Genomic DNA, 19,667 nt, shown 5'->3' on the forward strand with positions numbered 1-19,667 from the left:
GGTGAGCAGCACCCGGGAAAGCAGCCAGCTCTGAGCCACAAGGCGCACGCACATTAAAGTAATGAGAATCCACTTTCTCTCTCCTCGCCAGATTGGAAAAGAAATAATTTTAATAAATGAGACCCACTGGTAATCAGGAAAATGAAAATTAAAACAATAATGGGGCAGCATTTACAGAGCCTCGGATTATCAGCGTTTTTAATCTAACAAGAGAAGGACTGACGTCCGTGAATCGGGGAACCGCTCGGCCCAGCCACGCGTCCCACAGATGACGCGTGTGGGGCCTGGACAGTGTCGCTCCCCCTCTTCCTGGAGGAATGACACAGGACCCTGCGCTGTTCTTTCGTCTGCTCGGCCCTCCCCGGGTTTGCTGCTGGTTCTTCCTGGGTTGGCTACTATCCCTTCCACCTCCGTGGAAGGGCAGTTCCCCCTGGCCACATTCCCCACTTCCGCAGGGGAGCGGCACACCGCCGGCCGGCTCTCTGGGGGCTGCACAGGTGTTCCCCTTAGATGTTCCTCATAAATGTTCCTGATGCATGCCGTCTCTCTCCTCCTTTATAGTCCTCCTCCGCCAATCCTAACTCGGCTGCCCACACGCCGAGTACGCTGCTCTCCAATCAGGAGCAAGTCCTACAGTTTATTAGCTGAACTGGAGGCAGCTGTGCGGAAGCTGTTTACTTCTCTCCCAGCGCCATATTGTGGGAGAGCAGATGCATAGAATAAGTCTTAATTCCAGTAACTTAGTCCAGTCCGGGCTGCTCCCCACAGATCCCCCTTTCTTTTTATTTTTGGCGTTGATACGCGCCTGTCTTCGGTGTCCCGCGGCACACACTCTGCTCTACTTGCTAGAGTTGCCACAGGTTCTTACAAGTCCTATCAATCAGGCAAACCGAATCCGGGTCCTCTCTTCGCCATGTTGTGAGGAGGTTTTTAGGTGCTGATGCGTGCCTGTGTTCGGTGACCTGCGGCTCATACTTTGGTCGAGCCGCCTGCTGGTGCTTACTGCCTTAATCAGGCAGACCGAATCCAAGCTTTCTCATTGCCGTATTGTGGGGGAGACTTATTAGTGTTGGTTCGTGCCTATCTTCGGTGACCTGCAGCTCATACTCTGGTCGAGCTGCTTGCTGGTGCTTACCGCCTTAATCAGGCAGACCGAATCCAAGCCTCCTAATTGTTGTATTGTGGGGAGGCCTTACTGATGTTAATTCGTGCCTGTCTTCGGTGACCTGCGGCGCATAAGCTGCTAGCCGCCGCAGGTGCTCATCGCCTCACTTAATCAGGCAGACCGAATCCAAGCTCTCACATTGCAGTGTTGTAGGGAGGCCTTTCTATTTCTCTTTCTCTATCTCCGGGCATTCCTATTTCTCCCATTTTACTTCTGTCTGCCAACATTCCCATTTCTCTCATTTTACTTCTAAGCTTCTGTTTCTCTTATCCCTGTGGCTTTCCGGTGCCCGCCCCGAGGCTGCTTCTCGGCACCCGCCCCGAGGCTGCTTCCCGGCTCTGAGCCGCTTCAGCCCGCACCTCTCTCATCTGCGCGGCTTCCCGGCTTTGCGCGGCTTGGCTTCGCGCGCTCCGCGGTCTCCACGCCCTTCGCGTCTGCACCACGGCCTCGCGCCAGCCCCGTTCCCTATCTACTTGTGCCCCGCACGCTCTCTCTGCGCACGGCAGCCTCCGCGAGTCACACAGCGTAGCTTACGTGTCCGCCACTAGCATTCAATCTAAGTTCCCCAGGCTAGCCTGGCGAATTCAACCCAGCTTACGTCTCCGCCCCACGGTTTGGCTTCCCATCCTTTGCTCCCCGGGCTAATCAGATGGATCCCAATCTGGCTTACGTTTCAGCTTCTGGTTTCAACTTTTCGCCCCCCATTCCCGGGCTAACTTGAGAATCCCAAAGTGGCTTTCGTTTCCGCCTTGGCCTGCCCCCCGCGGCTTCAATTTCCCTAACATTTTTCTCTACCCGGTATGTTTCCCCAAGCTTTCCTCCAACAATACTCCTCCCTCATTTCTCCTGGCCTCTCCCCACAGTCCGTATCCGAGTCTGTTTGTTCTAGCTTTCACTTTCGCTTTCGACCTTAGAGATTTCTCCCAGCTTCCCCCCGTAGTCCGTATCCGAGTCTATGCCTAGGCTTTCAATAGCTTCTTCCGGCACCCTTTTCGTCCGGCTTTTCCCTAGGCTGTTTGCTAGTCTCTCTCTCCGGTATTTTCCCAGTTCTTCCCGTTTCTTCCCTCCTAAGTTTCCTATCTGTCCTAGGTTTCCTATCTGTCCTAGGTTTCCTATCCGAGTCACGGCACCATTATGTCGCTCCCCCTCTTCCTGGAGGAATGACACAGGACCCTGCGCTGTTCTTTCGTCTGCTCGGCCCTCCCCGGGTTTGCTGCTGGTTCTTCCTGGGTTGGCTACTATCCCTTCCACCTCCGTGGAAGGGCAGTTCCCCCTGGCCACATTCCCCACTTCCGCAGGGGAGCGGCACACCGTCGGCCGGCTCTCTGGGGGCTGCACAGGTGTTCCCCTTAGATGTTCCTCATAGATGTTCCTGGTGCATGCCGTCTCTCTCCTCCTTTATAGTCCTCCTCCGCCAATCCTAACTCGGCTGCCCACACGCCGAGTACGCTGCTCTCCAATCAGGAGCAAGTCCTACAGTTTATTAGCTGAACTGGAGGCAGCTGTGCGGAAGCTGTTTACTTCTCTCCCAGCGCCATATTGTGGGAGAGCAGATGCATAGAATAAGTCTTAATTCCAGTAACTTAGTCCAGTCCGGGCTGCTCCCCACAGACAGAGCGATGGCAGCGCCCTGGACGGCAGTGACCGTGAGAACTAGATGGTGGGCACGGGCACTGGAGGGTGGGCACAGGTGCTGGATGGGGAGCGTGGGTGCTGGACGGGGAGCATGGGTGCTGGATGGTGGGCACGGGCGCTGGACGGTGGGCGCATGCAGGCAGGAACAAAGTTTGCCCTTGGCAGCCAGGGCATGGGAGGTGAAGCTGGTGTCCCAGCAGTGCTCTGCCCCAGGGACCTGTTGATCTATGGGCGTGGCACAATGGAAAGCTGTCACTTCAGTGGCTCAAGATGTCACAGGACAGAGGTCAGGGCAATGAAGTCAGAAGGAAGATGCTGAAGAGGAGGCGGCTGAGGGTTCGAGACCCAGAATCTGGGCGTCACGGCTGACCACGCAACAGCTCATATGGCTGACCGTGCAATGGCACACACGGCTGACCACACAATGGCACACTCCGGGCGGCTCAGGGCCTGGAGATGCAGCGCTGAGAAGAGCAGCTTGGAGCAGGGAGGAAGGGGCGTGTGTTGGACGTGGGCCCAACTCAGCTCCTCACTGGAACCCAGGCAGCTGCTTGGAGGAACACAGCTGAACACGGAGTCTACAAAGCAGGAACAGAAAACAGAAATTACCAGGCTGCACGGAAATGGGCACTGAACGCTGAGCCCCAGCCAGGAGGAAACGAGGCGATGGACGCTGAAGTCATCCAGATGCTGAAGCTGTGCCAGCAAATGACTCAGAGGGCGCATTCCAGCACATTCCAGCACATTCCAGCACATTCCACTACATTCCACTACATTCTAGTACATTCTAATACATTCCAGTATATTCAGGACCTCAGTCACCATGACCGAGCTGATGCGCTCTCAGCAGACATTGCACAGAGAGCCACGGAAATTCTAGATCTGAAACACATCAGAAGCAGCAGAAGAGTCAGTGGACGTGAGGACGGAGTGAGAATTGAGGTGCAGCCCCCGGGCCACACCAGGACACCCCAGGTATGTGACCTGTGACCTGTGACCCGGGCCATACCAGGAGGCGCCAGGTGTGTGACCTGTGACCTGTGACCCCGGGCCACACCAGGACGCCCCAGGTGTGTGACCTGTGACTCCTGAGCCACAGCAGGAAGCCCCAGGTGTGTGACCAGACTCTCAGAAGGACAGGGGTAAGAAACTCTACACCCCAGACCACCGGGGTCTCCTTGGATGCCACTCCCCAGGATCCGTGAACACTTGTAAAGCTCCGGGCCGGTCTTGCTCTGTGCAGCAGCGACCAACAAGAGGGGCTCGCGGCTGCTGGCATGAGGCCGGGGCCTCTTGGTGGCGGTGGTGGTCTCAGGGTTGATTTCACACTGGGCTCTGGCCACCGTGACGCAGGGACAGCGGCAGCTGGGTGCACGCGTGTGTGCCTCCTGGGCCTCCTGCACGCCAAGGGGTCTGGGCGTAGAGGATTGCCGCTGCTGCCGCTGCTGCTGGGGTGAAGGAAGCGCTGAGAGCCTGCAGGACCTGGGAGGAACGCTGGGCACAGGGTCGGACAAGCGGGCTGGGCCGGGAGCTCTCCTGAGCACTCAGGGCCCCCCATGGAGTACGGCTGGGGGAGACAGAACCTTGGGCTCCTCCTGGCCCTGGGCCTGCTGCGCTGCCTTCCCCCTCACACAGCTCCGTGCACGCACATGTCGGGGATGTTCGTGGCGCACCAGGCCCGGCCTGACCCACTGGGTCCTCACAGGCCCATGTGTGCCGACCACTGGCATTTCTGGGCCTCGGCCGAAGAGGCCACAGGTGAGGGGACCCAGGAAAGGTCCCACGGCCCGGCAGCGGCACTGCTGCCTCTTCCTCCCCCCTGGCCTGACAGGGAGATCCAGTCCAGAGAGGCACGGACGCCTGGGGTCTCCAGGTGGCCCCCAGCAGGCAGGAAACCCAAGGCCCCTCCAGGCGCAGAGCCAGGGCCGGTCCGCCTAGCAGAGACCCCAATGCTCCAATTCCCTCAATGACCGCCAGGGGGCGAGGAAGCTCCAGCTCCAGCTCCACTTGGGCTCTGGGGTGAGGCGGACACAGCGGTGCTGGGGGCAGCGCCGCCCATCCCAAGCTGGTTATGGGGTCTGCTTCCCACCCTGCTCTGTCCCTGAGGGGCTTCAAGACCCCCGTGTCCTCGCGGCCCCAAGTCCTGGACTGCTGGGCGCCAGAGTGAAAGTAACCGCAAGGGGTCCAAAGTCCCTGGGCAGGGCGAGAGGCCTCGGGCGCCACCTCTCAGGGGGTCCCCAACGCCGGTCTATTCCCTAGGTGAGCGCCTGGCCACCCTGCTGGTCACGCTCGCCGCCTTCTTCCTGGACAGCCTCGCGGAGGATATGCTGCGGGATCTGCACGACGCCTGCGGCGAAAGCCCCTCCGCCGCGCGCTGGCAGTTCCAGGCCGTGCTGTCCGTCCGGGACCAGGAGCGCGTCCGGGCCCAGGCCCAGGAGGCCGCGGACCTGGGCTTCGCCCTCTTCCAGGAGGCCGTGCGGAGCCGCCCCGAGCTCCGCGAAGATGCGGATCGCGAGCTGCTGGCACAGGTGACTTGGGCGCTCTGAATCCTGCTCCGCGTGGCACTAACCGGGGCCCAGCCTGCGCTGGGAACCCACCTGGCCGAATGCCTGCTGCTGGCCGGGTACGTGGCGGGCGTCCGGGCTCTGTGCGAGGGCCTGCTGCGGCCCGCTGGCCCTGGGGATGCCACCAAGGTCCGCGCCGGGGAGCGCGCACCACTGCTGGCGCTGCGAGGCTTTTGCGTGCTGCATGGCAGGGACTCGCGGGGCGCCCGGGAAGACTTCCAGGAGGTGGTGGAGCAGGGGGCGCCGCACCTTGGCGGCTGCGTGCGCGCTGTGTGGCCGCGGGCTGCTGCAGGTGCTGGCCAGCAGCACCTTGCTGGGCACATTGGACTATGTCACCGCGTGCGGGCTTTGGCCAGAGGAAGCGCTGTTGGCCGCCAAGGCCTTCGTGCCCTGGAACCAGCGCAGGCTGCTGCTGATCGTGCTGCTGGAGGAGGGCCGCCTGATGCTGCAGCGCCCGCCCCTGCTGGGCTGCGGAAGCGAGGCTGCTGGGCCAGGCGGCGCGGCCCGGAGGGGTGAGTACCACCGCGCGCGCGCCAGAGCTGCTGTTCCTGTCTGGTCCTGCAAGGCTGCAGCTGTGTTTTTTCCTGTTCTGGGCGCGCTCCCGGGCCCAGGGGTCACCTTGGGCTCTGGGTTGGACACACCCCTCCGCCAGACACAGAGACAACAGCACCATTCAGCCCCTGTTCCATTTCCTTCTGGTCCTTTCTCTGTGCACCTGCCATACCGGTCACAGCGCTGAGCTTGGCTGTGCCAGGTGTGTATCAGGCGTGCACCTGCTCCCACCCCACAGCCCCAGATGTTTTGCTCTTAGTTCCAAGGCCTCTAGGTGGCATCCCCCCTCCCCTCACCATGGAGATGGCCCTGGGGGTGCTGGGTCAGGGAGCAGCTCCCCTGCATGGCCCCTGACTTCGGAAGCCCCTCCCCCCATTTGATAGACTTAAGGACCCAACAGGTGAACCTCCAGCTGCTGCCATTCGTTCTCCTCAGTTGGGGGGAGGTGTGGGGGAGGTGCTTCAGCGGGCAGGGGGCAGCGGTGACAGCACACACACAGGTCCTGCAGTCCCCTGCTGGATCCTCTGGGGAGGAGAAACCCTCAGGACCAGGGACTCCCTCCGTTCTCTCTGGGAAGTGTCACCGTCATCCAGTCTGCCCCCGACTGGCACCCCTGAGCCCACAGGGCCAAAAGGCTCGTGCCTGCTTCTGCAGAACAGAGAACTGAAGCAGAGTCTGCTCAGGGTCAGCCCTCCTGCTGACCCTCTGCCCACCCCCAGGCCTGCTGTCTGAAGAATGCCCACCCACGGGGTGGCAGGAGGCTGGAGCCAGAGGCTAGGGCCCAGGGTCAGCCACCAGGAAGGGCAGCCAGGGCCCTGGGGTGGGCGCAGCCCGTGAGGGTCCCTCTGGGAGCCCAGTGTCTTTACAGCCTGACTGGAAGGGCAGCCCAGGCCAGGTGCACAGGGACGCCTGCGCACCCCCCACCTGCATGGGTGAGAGGTGCATGGCTCCTTCCTGCAGGGATGCCCGTGGTGTGTACCAGCTGGCCTCGCTGCTAATGGAGCTGGACATGGAGGACAAGGCTGCACACCTGCTGGCTGCCGATGCCCTGTACCACCTGGGCCACCTGGATGATGCTCACGGGCCCTGCAGGTGGCCCTGATGCAGGGACCGACTACGGCCACGGTGCTGGTGCGGCTGGCGCTGGTGCAGCTGCGCAGGAGCTTCTCCTTCAACGCCACCAGGTGAGGAGCCTGGGCAGGGGCTCCGACTTCCGACCCCGTCTTCTGAGCTCTGCCTCGCAGGCTGTCCAGGACACAGCCTGGGCAGGTGTCCCCTGGCGGTCAAGGGAGAATCCTGGCCCTCGGGGCCTTGCCTGCCTGGCCCTGTGACCGCTTTGCTCCCCAGTGAGACCCACCCACACCTGTGTGCATGCTCCAGGGGCCTCGCTCTTGGAAGCAGGTTATGTGCGGAGCAGGGAGACTTCAGGCTGGGGAGGACCGGCCAAGGGTCCTGTCCACACCTCTGTCACCCCTGCCTTCCCCAGCATCCCCCTAGCCCTGGGGGCAACCGCGTTCTGGAACAAGAGCTGCTGGCCAAGGCACTGGAGCGCGCATGAGCGGCCAGCAGGTGGCAGCAGGGGGTCTCCTTAGGGACCGCCTCATGAGGTGGGGTTCTGTCCTCCCTGAGCCTTCCTGCTCTGTTCTTGGCTCTGAACTTGAGGATCTGGAAGCCCCTCCCTACACTCTGGCCCGCAAGGCGTTCACCTGTGTGTGGGAGCCTGGTGACCCTGAGACCCCCACCCCAGCCTCATGAGGGCATAGCAGGGCCACACCCTGCACTTTTTGGGCTCCAATCCAGGGGCGAGTTGGGAGCACCCCCAGAGTCTCAGGAGCACGGGGAGGACCGAGCAGCTGTGCCTGAGGGGCGCCAATGACCGGCTCCCCCTGCAGCTGGTGAAGAGACTCATCCAGGCCAGGGACACTGCCTGCCTCCAGCCCACCTTGGATGTCTTCTGCCCCGAGGACCTGTAGCTGCTCCGGGGCCACTGCCACACTTGGGCCCTGGCCATCCTGCGGGCACGGCCAGGCGCAGCCGACAGCAGGGCCCGCACCAGGGATGCCATCACCTATCTCTGGCCATCTTTGCAGGTAGGGGCCGGCCCCCTGCCCGAGAGGCCCATCCCGTGGCAGGTGCATGAGGGGGTGGGGGTGGGGTCTTTGCCGAGCTGCAGGTCAAGGATGGGAGGTCCGAGGACAGGGCTGGTCTCAGGTGTGTGCGCCCCGGGAGCATCTTGGGTGGGGGCACCTTGCACACAGGCCCTGGCCACGCAGGTGAACTTGCAACGCCCAAGACACGTCTGCAGCAGCTGGGCACCAACCAGGCGTCCATCCCAGCCCCCTCAGCCTGCGGGCAGTCAGGCCCCTTTCCCAACTCTATCCCCACACCCAAGTCCACCTAGGGACAGTGACCGAGTGGTGGGTACCTGGCCTCCCCTCCTGGCTGAGCTCTGGGCACAGGGGCACAGCCCTGGGGGGTGAGACCCTTCCCACAGGGGATGGGGGGTATGGGCCAGGGGCCTGCCTGCCAGTGGTTCCTGGTGGGCCTTGCTGGTACCCCCTGGTCTGACAGAGACCCCTGCAGGGGGGGGGGGACTGAGTGAGTCCTTCCTGGTGAAACTGGTGGGGAAGGGACACGGCTGGTCGGCCCCCCCAAGCTGACCAGCAGCAGACCAGGGCCCCGTCTGGGGCGTCAGACTCCCGACCACGAAAGGCTCTGTGCCTGGCAGATTTTCCGGTGAAGCACCTATGTTTAGACAGACCCACAGAGGAGGGAGAGACCCTGACCCCAGAGCAAGGCAGGTGCCCCCTTCAGAAAGCCAGTGGGAAACAGCACAAAGGCCAAAGAAAGCAAAGCTCACCTAGACTCCGCATAACATGTGTTTTCACGGACTGCTGAAGCCCTCATGCAAGACCCCTTGTAAACGTGGGTGCACACTCAGCCAAACACCCACAGAGCAGATCCAGCCGGGCTGGAAGTCACCCCAGGAGTGGGAGGCAAGGTCAGCTGCACAAGGAGAACCACTCCTCACGTCAGCTCGGGCAGTGGAGACATGGGTCGTGGCCCAGGCACCCTCACCCCTGGCTGCCTCCTGGGCTGTGCAGGGCAGGATCCTGACTCCCGAACCCTCAGGGCACAGTCCCCAGTGGCCCAGGCACGAGGACGAGTCCCAGGCTGGCAGGCTGCCCTCACTGGGAGGGGCGGGCACAGGTGATGGGAGGGTGTGCTCTGGGGGCTGTGTCCAGCCTTATTCAGGAGCTCTGGGCAGCTCACTTCAGGACAGAGGCCAGCGAGAGATCCCCTCTGGTGCCCAGCAGAAAAGGGGTGGGGGGTAATGGGGTTCATTGTCGTGGTGGGGGGGGAGGGCAGGCAGGGAAGGGTGGGGCAGGCAGGGCAGCCCCTCCAGACGGAGCCCCACCCCGCCCACCTCCCTTCCAGGAAGCCGTGGCTGACATCGTGTCTGCCCTGAAGCTGGACCTGGCCACTGTGGTCCCTGAGCTCCGCTCTCTGAGGCGCGATGCCCAGGACCTCCTTGTGCAGGGCCTGCACGCTCACTGCTGGGCCTTGCTGAGCCGGCCCCTCTGGGAGGACGACACCCAGGGCCTCCTGGCCGCTGGGGAGGCAGTGGTCCAGATTGACGGCGCGCAGCCCAGTGGGCACCTGCTGCTGGCCAACGCCCTCATGGCACTGGGAATGCCTGGCCTGCCCCACCCTCTGACCTGATCAGCAGGGAAAGCGACCCTGGACGGCAGTGACTTCAGAGGCCCCAGCCATGACCACTGACCCCACTCTACGCCCCACGGAGGCCTGGCTCCGCCTGGGTGGCCTTGCCCCACATCTCCCTGGTGCTGTGCCAGCAATGTCCTGAGAGCTGGGTCCCCATTTCCGGTTCTGCTGGGGCTGGTGGGGGACGACCCCTTGCTGTGACCATGGGGGAGAGGCAGGGGATGTGCAGCAGGTGAATCTTAGTGCCTCTGCCTGCAGCCCCTCGCCCACGCCCACACACCGCCTCCCACCCCCACAGGCAGCTTCCAGGCAGCCGGTGCCCATCTGCAGGGGCCCTGCGCTCTGCTCTGGCGTCCGCGTCGGCCAGGCCCAGCGGGGCCTGCCCAGGCTGAAGCAGGGAGACGTGCGGGCCGCGGCCCTGGATCTGCAGGTCCTGGCCTAGCCGGACGCCATGGACCTGGGCATCCTGCTACGGCTGCTAGAGGCCTCCGAGCCGTAAAGCCTCGCCCAGGTGTGCCCGCGGGGTGCGCATCTCATGTGAGGTGGGCGAGAGCAGCATCACTGGCAGGGCCCGGGTCTCAGGCCGCCAGCCGCGAGGGCCACGGGCCTCTGGGCTCGCTCGCAGGGGGCATAAGCCTCCGGGGGGTGGAGGGGAGACCCCTGGAGCCCGTCCTGCATCAAGTCCGCCTCGCGCAGGGCGTCGCCACAGCTTCTCCCAGGCCTGCGCGTGCCAGGGGATCCCGCGGCCTCAACCGACAGCGCCCCATGGTGGGATGGGTACCGGAGCCCGGGACCGAGGGCATGCGCGGTGGTCTCGGCTCCAAGGTGGGGCCGGGCGGGGCCTCTGAGCTCGCTGGGGGCTGGGTGGGGTCTCTGGTGCTACAGGCGGGGCTGGGCGGGGCCTCTGGGGCCTCAGATGGGGCTGGGCGGGGTCTGAGCTCCCGGGGGAGCTGGGCGGGGCCTCTCGACTTAGGGGGCATGCTGGGGGGGGGCCTCTGGGCTTGGGGGCGGGTTCTCAGAATTCTCATAAGCACCTGGGCGGGAATCCCTAGGCTCTAGGAGGAACTGGGCAGGGCCTCTGGGTCGGAGGCGGGGCTAAGGCAGCATCCTTGAGAAGCTGCGGACTTGCCTTTGGAGTCCAAGAGGCTGCTGAGAGACGCGAGCAGAACCGGAAGTAGCCGTTCCACACTTCCGGTGGCTGGCGGCCGGTCCCCCCACTCGGTCTGCGCGCTCCTCCCGCTGCCCACCCAGCCCAGCTGTGTGGGGCCTGAGCACGCCCTCCGGGCCGGGCCGCAGTCTTGGGCGGGGTGTCTGTACAGGCTCTCCCGGGAGTTCCATGAGCCCAGGAGGGTGACCGAGGGGGCTTCAGCTCGGCCCGGGAAAGGAAGGCGCCGGCGGCATGGCCCCGGAGCTGCGCACAACCCGCCGGTCCTGCCGTCCGGAGGGTGCGGGGGGGGGGGGGGGGCGGGACTGGGGGAAGCGCCGAGGCCTGGTCAGCAGCCTGCTTGTCACTCGGTTGGTTCGCTGCCTTCCTGGTTTTGGGTCGCGGAGGCCGGTGGGCCGCTGTCCAGGGGGCGGGGACAGCCTGTGCAGGGCCAGTGGGAGGGGCTGCAGAGCCAGCTGGGATGGCAGGGAGCACGGGGAGGGGGCCCCAGAGGTGGGCGGCGCTGGGAGCGGGCTGGGCCTACCCAGGCTCCCTCCCTCCCTCCCTCCCTCCTTCCCTCCTTCCTCTGTGCAGGCCGCTGCCCAGGAAGCCAATGCCCTCCTGGACACAGGGGGCCTCCGCAGGCGCTGGGCTTCTGCTCCCTGGCCGTGCTGGCCGGTGGTGGGGGCACCTGCCACCTGCGCCTGCGTGCCACCTGCCTGGCCCAGCTGCGGGAATGCAACCTAGCCCTCAGGGACCTGGACCAACTGCTCTAGGAGGGTGCAGGCGATGGGGACCTCCCGCGGTGGGCGGAGGACCTCTGCTCCCAGGGCCGCCTGCTGCTGAGCCTGGGGGACGAGGTGGGGGCCGCTGCGCCCTTCAGCCAGGCCCTCACGCTGGGACCTGCCCCTGCCCAGAGCAGCCTGTGGGGGCAGTCGTGCCGGACCCCCACCGTCCGCCCGTTCTTGCACCAAGGGCAGCGCTGCCTGGAGCAGCAACGCCACGTAGAAGCCTGGACAGCAGCCCAGAGAGATCTCCTGGTGGACCCCGGCCACCGCGGCCTGAAGCAGCTGAAGGCCAGAGCCCAGAGAGGGGTGGACTCGGGCTGCCGACTGCACTGACCCAGCCACGGGAGCCCATCATCTTCAGCCTCGGGGTATCGCCCGTGCAGCGCCCCAGATCAGGAGGTGCCCGGCGCCAGGGTGGGTCCCAGTGGAATGAGCAGCCTCCGTCTTTTTGACCCTGGGAGTAAAGGGACAGCTTCCTGGGAGGGTCGTCCTGAGGCTGGGGACTCTGGTGCGCACCTAGAGCTGGGAGGCTGAAGCAGCAGCCCAGGTCTCCCCCTGGCTGCACAGGACCAGGCCACGCCCTCACGCTGTGCCTGGAAGCCCCTCTTTGGGTCCGAAGCTGCCTCCCACCTTTGCCCTGGCCTGAGTCTGAGGGCTGCTGCTGAGTGCTTTCCTGGAAGTCACTCACGGTACTGCTCCCTGTCTCAGGCCATGGGGGTCCCAGTGAGCCTGCAAATCCTGAGGGGACCCTGCTTGGTACTTCCCTGGATCTGGAGACAGCTGGGGACTAACCATCCAGGCAGGCTCTTGCTTCCTGCCAAGGAGCATGGAGACCCCTCCCAGGCAGGCGGGGGAGCCCAGCCATGCCCTGTCTCTGCCCATGCTGCAGCATGCATGAGAGGTGCTGGCAGACCAGACCCCAAACCCCCTCCTGGGCCACCTGCCCCAGTCTCTGCCTGCTCTTCCCTTGGGCGTGAGCCACAGCGCCCCCGCCGCTCACCTCCTGGTAGGCACCTGTCCCACCCCAAGCAGCAGAAGTGGCCCCCAGGGTCAGCAGCTCCACCCCCATCCCCTATGGGCCCTCCCAGCACCCCAGTACCTGCTGGGCTCTGACCACAAGGACAGCGACTACAGGGACAGTGCCTCCCACTGTGAGGATGAGGGGACTGGGAGTCCACAGTGGTGGGGGAGCTCCACCGCCTCTCTCCTCTCTGCCTCCCCACTCAGAAGCTCCCAGGAGGCCTTGGCGAAGTTTCCTGGGGCACCGTTTTCACCAAGTTTCTCCTCCAGTGTCCACGGTCATCCTTCTGTGTCCACCATGTGCTCGTGGGCTCCACAAAAATGGCCTAACGGTGCGAGGAGCCAGGGATGGGGCCAGGTTCTGGTCAGTGCCCAGGCAGTGAGGTGAGGGCAGGTGCCGAGGGGCTGGGCAGCCGTGCCTCTGCCCTTGTCCTCCCCACCCGGTGCCCTGCCCTCCCTGATGGGAGGCCATCAGAGCTTGGCTGCTGGGGTGCAGACACCCGACCTGCCTGGCCCCTCCCACCCCAGGGGGCAAGTACCCTTGGCTCATCTGGCAGGGGAGGCACTGGGCTGACACCCAGTGTCAGGTTGAAGCCCTCACCCCCCAGGGGGTGGGACTGTGAGGTGATAAGTGGTGGGACTCACGGGGGAGAGGACATGGCTGCGCCCTCCTCAGAGTCCGCTGGAGCCTTGGCCTTGAACCCCAGCCTCCAGACTGAAAAAAACTCCTGTGCATTTGCAGATATAAAACTTAGTTTTGCGGCACCTCGGTGGAGGATGGCCAGATCCCCGAGTTCATCTTCTACACCTAGCAGGGCCCGCGAAGTGGGGAGGCAGCCTCGGTCCCCAGAGCCCCCTGGGCCCCGAGGTCGTCTGCACCTAGCACAGTGCCCCCAAGCTCCCTGGGCCCCAAGGTTATCTACATCTAGTGGTGCTGGCTGCGGGGACCCCGCCCAGGGTGGGCAGGTGGGCCTCGGCCCCCTGAGCCCCGAGGTCTTCTATACCTAGCATGGGGCCCCTCCAGGAGGGCACCCTTGGTCACCCAGAGCCCCCAGGCGGAGGCTGGCCATGGCTGCCGTGGCCATGGTCATGGCCGTGGCCATGGCCACATAGCCCATGCCCAGGGTGGCACCTTTGACCCCAGGGCCGGGTGCGGGCCGAGGCTGCGGCCAGACCAAGAGCGGTGCCCACCTGTACATAGCCGAGCCCCCGCCCCCACCTCGCCCCACGACCCCTGCCACGGGAGGCTGCTCACGTGCCCCCGGATGATTTTTTTTAAATAAAGGAAGAAACGCAAAAAAAAAAAATCTTAGTTTTGTTCATTTAGTTTCTGTTTAAGCACCTTCTATAATGTAACAGTGCCAGTTAAGAAAGTAAAACCCTACAGGTGTCCCTCACGTCTTTCAGAACACAACAGAAACACCTTAAGTTAGGCCCTCTTGGTGCTTCATGACCAGATTCCTGCGTAATTTTCACACATTCAGATACAAAGCATACTTGAAAGCCAGCTTCAGACACCATCCGCCACAAGTAGAACATTTTTCCAAGTCCATGATTATACTTGCTCATTTCTCTCCCAGATTTACTTATACCAGAATTCTTGTCATGGCTCTATAATGAGTATACTCTCCATTTCTAGTCCTTTTATTATTTTTTAGTCTATTTTAGAATCCATTCTTTGGATTATTACCCTCCCTCCTCTGCTTGACCTTGAGTGTGTGATGTGTGGTTTTCTCTTGCTTCCAGCATTTCCAACAATCCTATCCACAGTGAAACCCTGGTGACTACTTCATTCCCGCCCTCGCTTTCCTGCAAACACAGTGGAATCAGGTGCTTGTTAATCATGAGATGTAAACAGTGAGTACTGGGGCCACATTGTGGCATAGTGGGTAAGCCTGCCACCTGCAATGCTGGCATTCCATGTTAAGTGCCAGTTTGTTTATGGCTGCCTCTCTTTCAGTCCAGCTCCCTGATAATGGGAAGAGCAGCAGAAGATGCCCAAGTGTTTGGCCCCTGTCCCTCAGGTGGGAGACCTGGATGAGCCCCCAGCTTTCCCCTGGCCCAGCCTTCCTGGTTGCAGCCATCTGAGGAGTGAACACATGAATTGAAGATCTCTGTTTCTCCTTCTTTCTCTGTAACTCCGACTTTCAAAATGAATAAAACTTTTTAAAAAGTGAGTTATCTGGAATCTCTTAATGATGGGTACAATCACCCCATGCAATATGTAGGCTGGACTTGGTGAAGGCAATGGATATTTGGGTGCTTTGCCCAGGTTGTCTTTTCTGGAGAGAGCTGGTGATACATAGAACAAGACTTCACAAGAGCCCCTTGTACTACTCACCTTCCTGCTGACCACCTCTCTGCTGTTTTATTTTTTATCACAAAATAATTAATTGACGCTACAATTTAGAAGTGATAATATAGGTCATCTCCTGAGACCATACATGGATTCTTTTTTTTCTTTTTGAGGATATCTAGGGCTTTATTTTGTAATGCAGAGGCCATACAGCAGATGGAAGATCTCTCTCTCTCCCTCTCATTGTAAGTGTACCTCTCAAATAAATAAAATCTTGAATCAGGGGGAGAGGGAAGGAGAGGAAGAGGAGGAGGGAGAGGGGGAGAAGGAGAAGAAGAAGGAAGAAAAGACTAAAACATGCCTTCCCTGTCCCGGAGCTGGCATGGGTTGCACTTGCACCATGGGCACCAATTCGAGTCCCGGCTGCTCCATTTCCCATGCAGATGGCTGGGAAAGCAGCGGAAGACTGTTGCTCCCCCTCTTCGTGGAGGAACGACACAGGACCCTGCATTGTTCTTTCGTCTGCTTGGCCCTTCCCGGGTTTGCTGCTGGTTCTTCCCGGGTTGGCTACCGTCCCTTCCACCTCCGTGGAAGGGCGGTTCCCCCTGCCACTTTCCCCACTTCCGCGGGGGAGTGGCACACCGCCGGCAGGCTCTCTCGGGGGCTGCACAGGTGTTCCTCTTAGATGTTCCTGGTGCATGTTGTCTCTCTCCTCCTTTATAGTCCTCTTCCACCAATCCCAACTCTGCTACCCACACGCCGAGTACACTGCTCTCCTCCAATCAGGAGCAGGATCAGCTCCTGCAGTTTATTGGTTGAACTGGAGGCAGCTGTGTAGAAGCTGTTTCCTCCTCTCCCAGCGCCATATTGTGGGAGAGCAGATGCATAGAATAAGTCTTAATTTCAGTAACTTAGTCTAGTCCGAGTTGCTCCCAGTTGCTCCCCACAGATCCCCCTTTCTTTTTATTTTTGGCGTTGATACGCGCCTGTCTTCAGTGCCCTGCGGCACACACTCTGCTCTGCTTGCTAGAGTTGCCCACAGGTGCTTACAAGCCCTACCAATCAGGCAAACCGAATCCGGGTCCTCTCTTCGCCATGTTGTGAGGAGGTTTTTAGGCGCTGATGCGTGCCTGTGTTCAGTGCCCTGCAGCGCATGCTCTGCTCTGCTAGAACTGCCTGCAGGTGCTTACAAGCCCTACCAATCAGGCAAACCGAATCCGAGCCTTCTCATTGCCGTATTGTGGGGAGACTTATTGGTGTTGATAACGTGCCTGTCTTCGGTGACCTGCAGCCGCCCACAGGTGCTTATCATCTTACTAATCAGGCAGACCGAATCCAAGCTCTCATTGCCGTGCATGTTGTGGGGAGGCCTTATTTTTCTCTATTTCTCTATCTCCGTGCATTCCTATTTCTCCTATTTTACTTCTATCTGCCAGCATTCCTATTTCTCTCATTTTACTTCTAAACTTCTGTTTCTCTTATCCCTGCGGCATCCCAGCGCCCGCCCCGAGGCTGCTTCTCGGCACCTTGCCCTGCGGCGGCTTCCCGGCTCTGCGCAGCTTACCGGCTTCACGCACTCTCCGCAGTCTCCACGCCCTTCGCGTCTGCACCACGGCCTCGCGGCCTCGCGCTAGCCCCACGTTCCCTATCTATTAGCGCCCCGTGCGCTCTCCCCGTTCGTGCCCCGCGCGCTCTCTCTGCATGCAGCGGCTTCCGCGAGTCACACAGCCTAGCTCACGTTTCCGCCACCGGTATTCAGTCTAAGTTCCCCAGGCTAACCTGGCGAATTCAACCTAGCCTACGTTTCCGCCTTACGGTTTGGCTTCCCGTCTTTTGCTCCCCGGGCTAATCTGACGGATTCCAACCTAGCTGATGCGTCTCTGCCTCTGGTTTTAGCTTTTCGCCTTTTGTTCCCCGGGCTAACTTGAAGAATTCCAACATAGGTTACGTCTCCGCCTCGGTCTGCCCCCGCGGCTTCATCCTCCCTAACATATTTTTCTCTACCCGGTATGTTTCCTAACTTTTCTTCCAACAATATTCCCCTCTCATTTCTCCTGGCCTCTCCCCACAGTCCGTGTCCGAGTCTAAGTTTCTTCTAGGTTTCACTTTCGCTTTCGACCTTAGAGATTTCTCCCAGCTTTCCCGCCATAGTCCGCATCCGAGTCTAAGTTTCTTCTTGGTTTCACTTTCACTTTCAATCCTAACGTCCAATCCTAACTTCTTTCCCACAGTCCGTATCCAAGTCTATGCCTAGGCTTTCGATAGCTTCTTCCGGCACCTTTTCTGTCCGGCTTTTCCCTAGGCTCTTTGCTAGTCTCTCTCTCTGGTATTTTCCCACTTCTTCTCGTTTCTTCCCTCCTAGGTTTCCTATCCGAGTCACGGCACCATTATGTCGCTCCCCCTCTTCGTGGAGGAACGACACTAAACCCTGCCTAGGCTTCATATCCGAGTCACGGCACCATTATGTTGCTCCCCCTCTTCGTGGAGGAATGACACAGGACCCTGCGTTGTTCTTTTGTCTGCTTGGCCCTTCCCAGGTTTGCTGCTGGTTCTTCCCGGGTTGGGTACCATCCCTTCCACCTCCGTGGAAGGGCGGTTCCCCCTGCCACTTTCCCCACTTCCGCGGGGGAGTGGCACACTGCCGGCCGGCTCTCTAGGGGGCTGCACAGGTGTTCCTCTTAGATGTTCCTGGTGCATGTTGTCTCTCTCCTCCTTTATAGTCCTCTTCCACCAATCCCAACTCTGCTACCCACACGCTCCTGCAGTTTATTGGTTGAACTGGAGGCAGCTGTGTAGAAGCTGTTTCCTCCTCTCCCAGTGCCATATTGTGGGAGAGCAGATGCATAGAATAAGTCTTAATTCCAGTAACTTAGTCTGGTCTGAGTTGCTCCCAGTTGCTCCCCACAGAAGACGGCCTGAGTGCTGGGGCCCTGCACCCACATGGGAGACCCGGAAGAAGCTCCTGGCTTCGGCCTGGCTCAGCCCTGTATGATGGGGCCGCTTGGGGAGTGAACCAGTGGATGGAAGACCTCTCTCTCTCTCTGTGTGTGTGTGTGTCACTCTGTCTTTCAAACAAATGACCCAAGACAGCTTCAAACGCAAATGAGGTCTGAGCTCTGGGTTAACACAGGGACCAGTATCTGCCCACTCTCCATAAAATGTCCTCTTCCTCACAGGGAATGCTGGGAGCTCTCTTTCCTTACTCAAAGCTCTGCTCAAATAACGCCCATCCCAGCCTTACACTAGCTGTGCCCCCATTCAGGGGCAGCCAAGATGGGCCCGAGTTGTGGGGGCAGGTCAGCTACATGTGGGCTGCCTCACAGCCTTTGCACAAGCCAGTCTACACCTGACTGCTCTTCCTGTTCATCTTCTGTCTGGTCGCTACTCAAGTGTCGCCTCCTGCACAGATCTTCCTCAGACACTTTATCCACATCACCGGGAGGTAGGTCCTGTGTCTGACCATTGTCTCTGCAGTTACACAGCCTCACCTTACAGTGGCTGTCTCTGCCCACACACCATGAGCACTGAGGAGCTGGCAGACACGTCTGCCCCATCCCCCTGATTTTTTGCTTGGCAATTTTGCAAGATGCTTGCATTTTTGCTGAGAAACCCCAAAGGAAGATTAGTTCACATAGTCAGATAAAGCTGAATAGAAATAACACAAGACAGAGAAATGCAAGGAGGGTAGGGTTCAGAAGCTTGTAAAGTCTTTGAGATATCAAGATTTATTTATTTATTTGAAAGGCAGAGTTAGAGAGGGAGAGAACTTCCATCTGCTGGTTCACTCCCAAAATGGCTGCAATGGCCAGGGCTCAGCCAAGCTGAAGCCTGGAGCCTGGAATGCCATCCAGGTCTCCCATGTAGGTGGCAGGGCCAAAGGACTTTGGCCACTCTCTGCTACCTTTTCAGGCACAAGACTCACAACAGGCTCATGTGGATTCTGGCATCAGAGGTGGTGGCTTAACCAGCTCTCTTGGGGTTTGTTTCCTATTTTTTGAGAGATTCTCTAAAATAAGTTAACTTTGATTTTCATTTGTCAGAAATTTCTCAGTAAGTAAAACAATCTGCTGGTAGTTGTCATGAAAAGTGCAAAGAGTTAGCTATTTCTTAAAGGAGAAGAGACTTTCACACAGATAAACCAACAGGTCACTCTGGTTAGTCAACAGTTTGTGTTTGTGCACAGTGCCTTAGGGTCCCCAACCAATGCAACCATCAGTTGAGCTGGAAAACAGGCTGAACTAAGTGGCCTGCTTTCACAAAGTGACCAGTCAGGATTTCCCACACAAAAGTTCTTCATGGTTCTAAAACAAAGTTCCACCAATTGCTTTGACACACATTTGTCACTGGTCTAGTGATCCTCAATTCATTAGCCCTCAGACTTGGCTTGGCGTGGCTTGGATGCCCATCTAACCCATGCCTTCTAGAATGACTCCCTTTACAATCATCAGACAAAAACCTATCACGTTAAGACTTTGTATACATAAACAACTGCATCTTAGACTTCTAGTCCCTAGAACCATGAGCTTAATAAACTTCTTTCCTTTATTTTTTAAAACTTTATTTCTTTACTTGAAAGAGTTAGAGGCAGAGGCAGAGAGAGAGAGAGAGAGAGAGGTCTTCAATCGCTGGTTCACTCCCTAGATGGCCACAATGGTCAGAGCTGTGCTGAACCGAAGCCAGGAGCCAGGAGCTTTTTCCATGTCTTCCACGTGGGTGCAGGGGCCCAAGGACTTGGGCCATCTTCTGCTGCTTTCCTAGGCCATAGTAGAGAGCTGAA

The 19,667-nt window shown here is 59.9% G+C and overlaps 1 long non-coding RNA gene and 1 pseudogene across 1 annotated transcript; both read left to right on the forward strand.

The window, feature by feature from the left end:
* Positions 1–4,766: 4,766 nt before the first annotated feature.
* Positions 4,767–16,223, forward strand: LOC138850341 (uncharacterized; annotated as a pseudogene).
* Positions 5,958–9,855, forward strand: LOC138850377 (uncharacterized). The gene is made up of 3 exons (XR_011390074.1): positions 5,958–7,100; positions 7,809–8,006; positions 9,355–9,855. It is a non-coding gene; the product is annotated as an uncharacterized lncRNA (long non-coding RNA).
* Positions 16,224–19,667: the final 3,444 nt, after the last annotated feature.

This window comes from Oryctolagus cuniculus, chromosome 7, assembly GCF_964237555.1.
Source record: "Oryctolagus cuniculus chromosome 7, mOryCun1.1, whole genome shotgun sequence".
Taxonomy (NCBI): Eukaryota; Metazoa; Chordata; class Mammalia; order Lagomorpha; family Leporidae; genus Oryctolagus; species Oryctolagus cuniculus.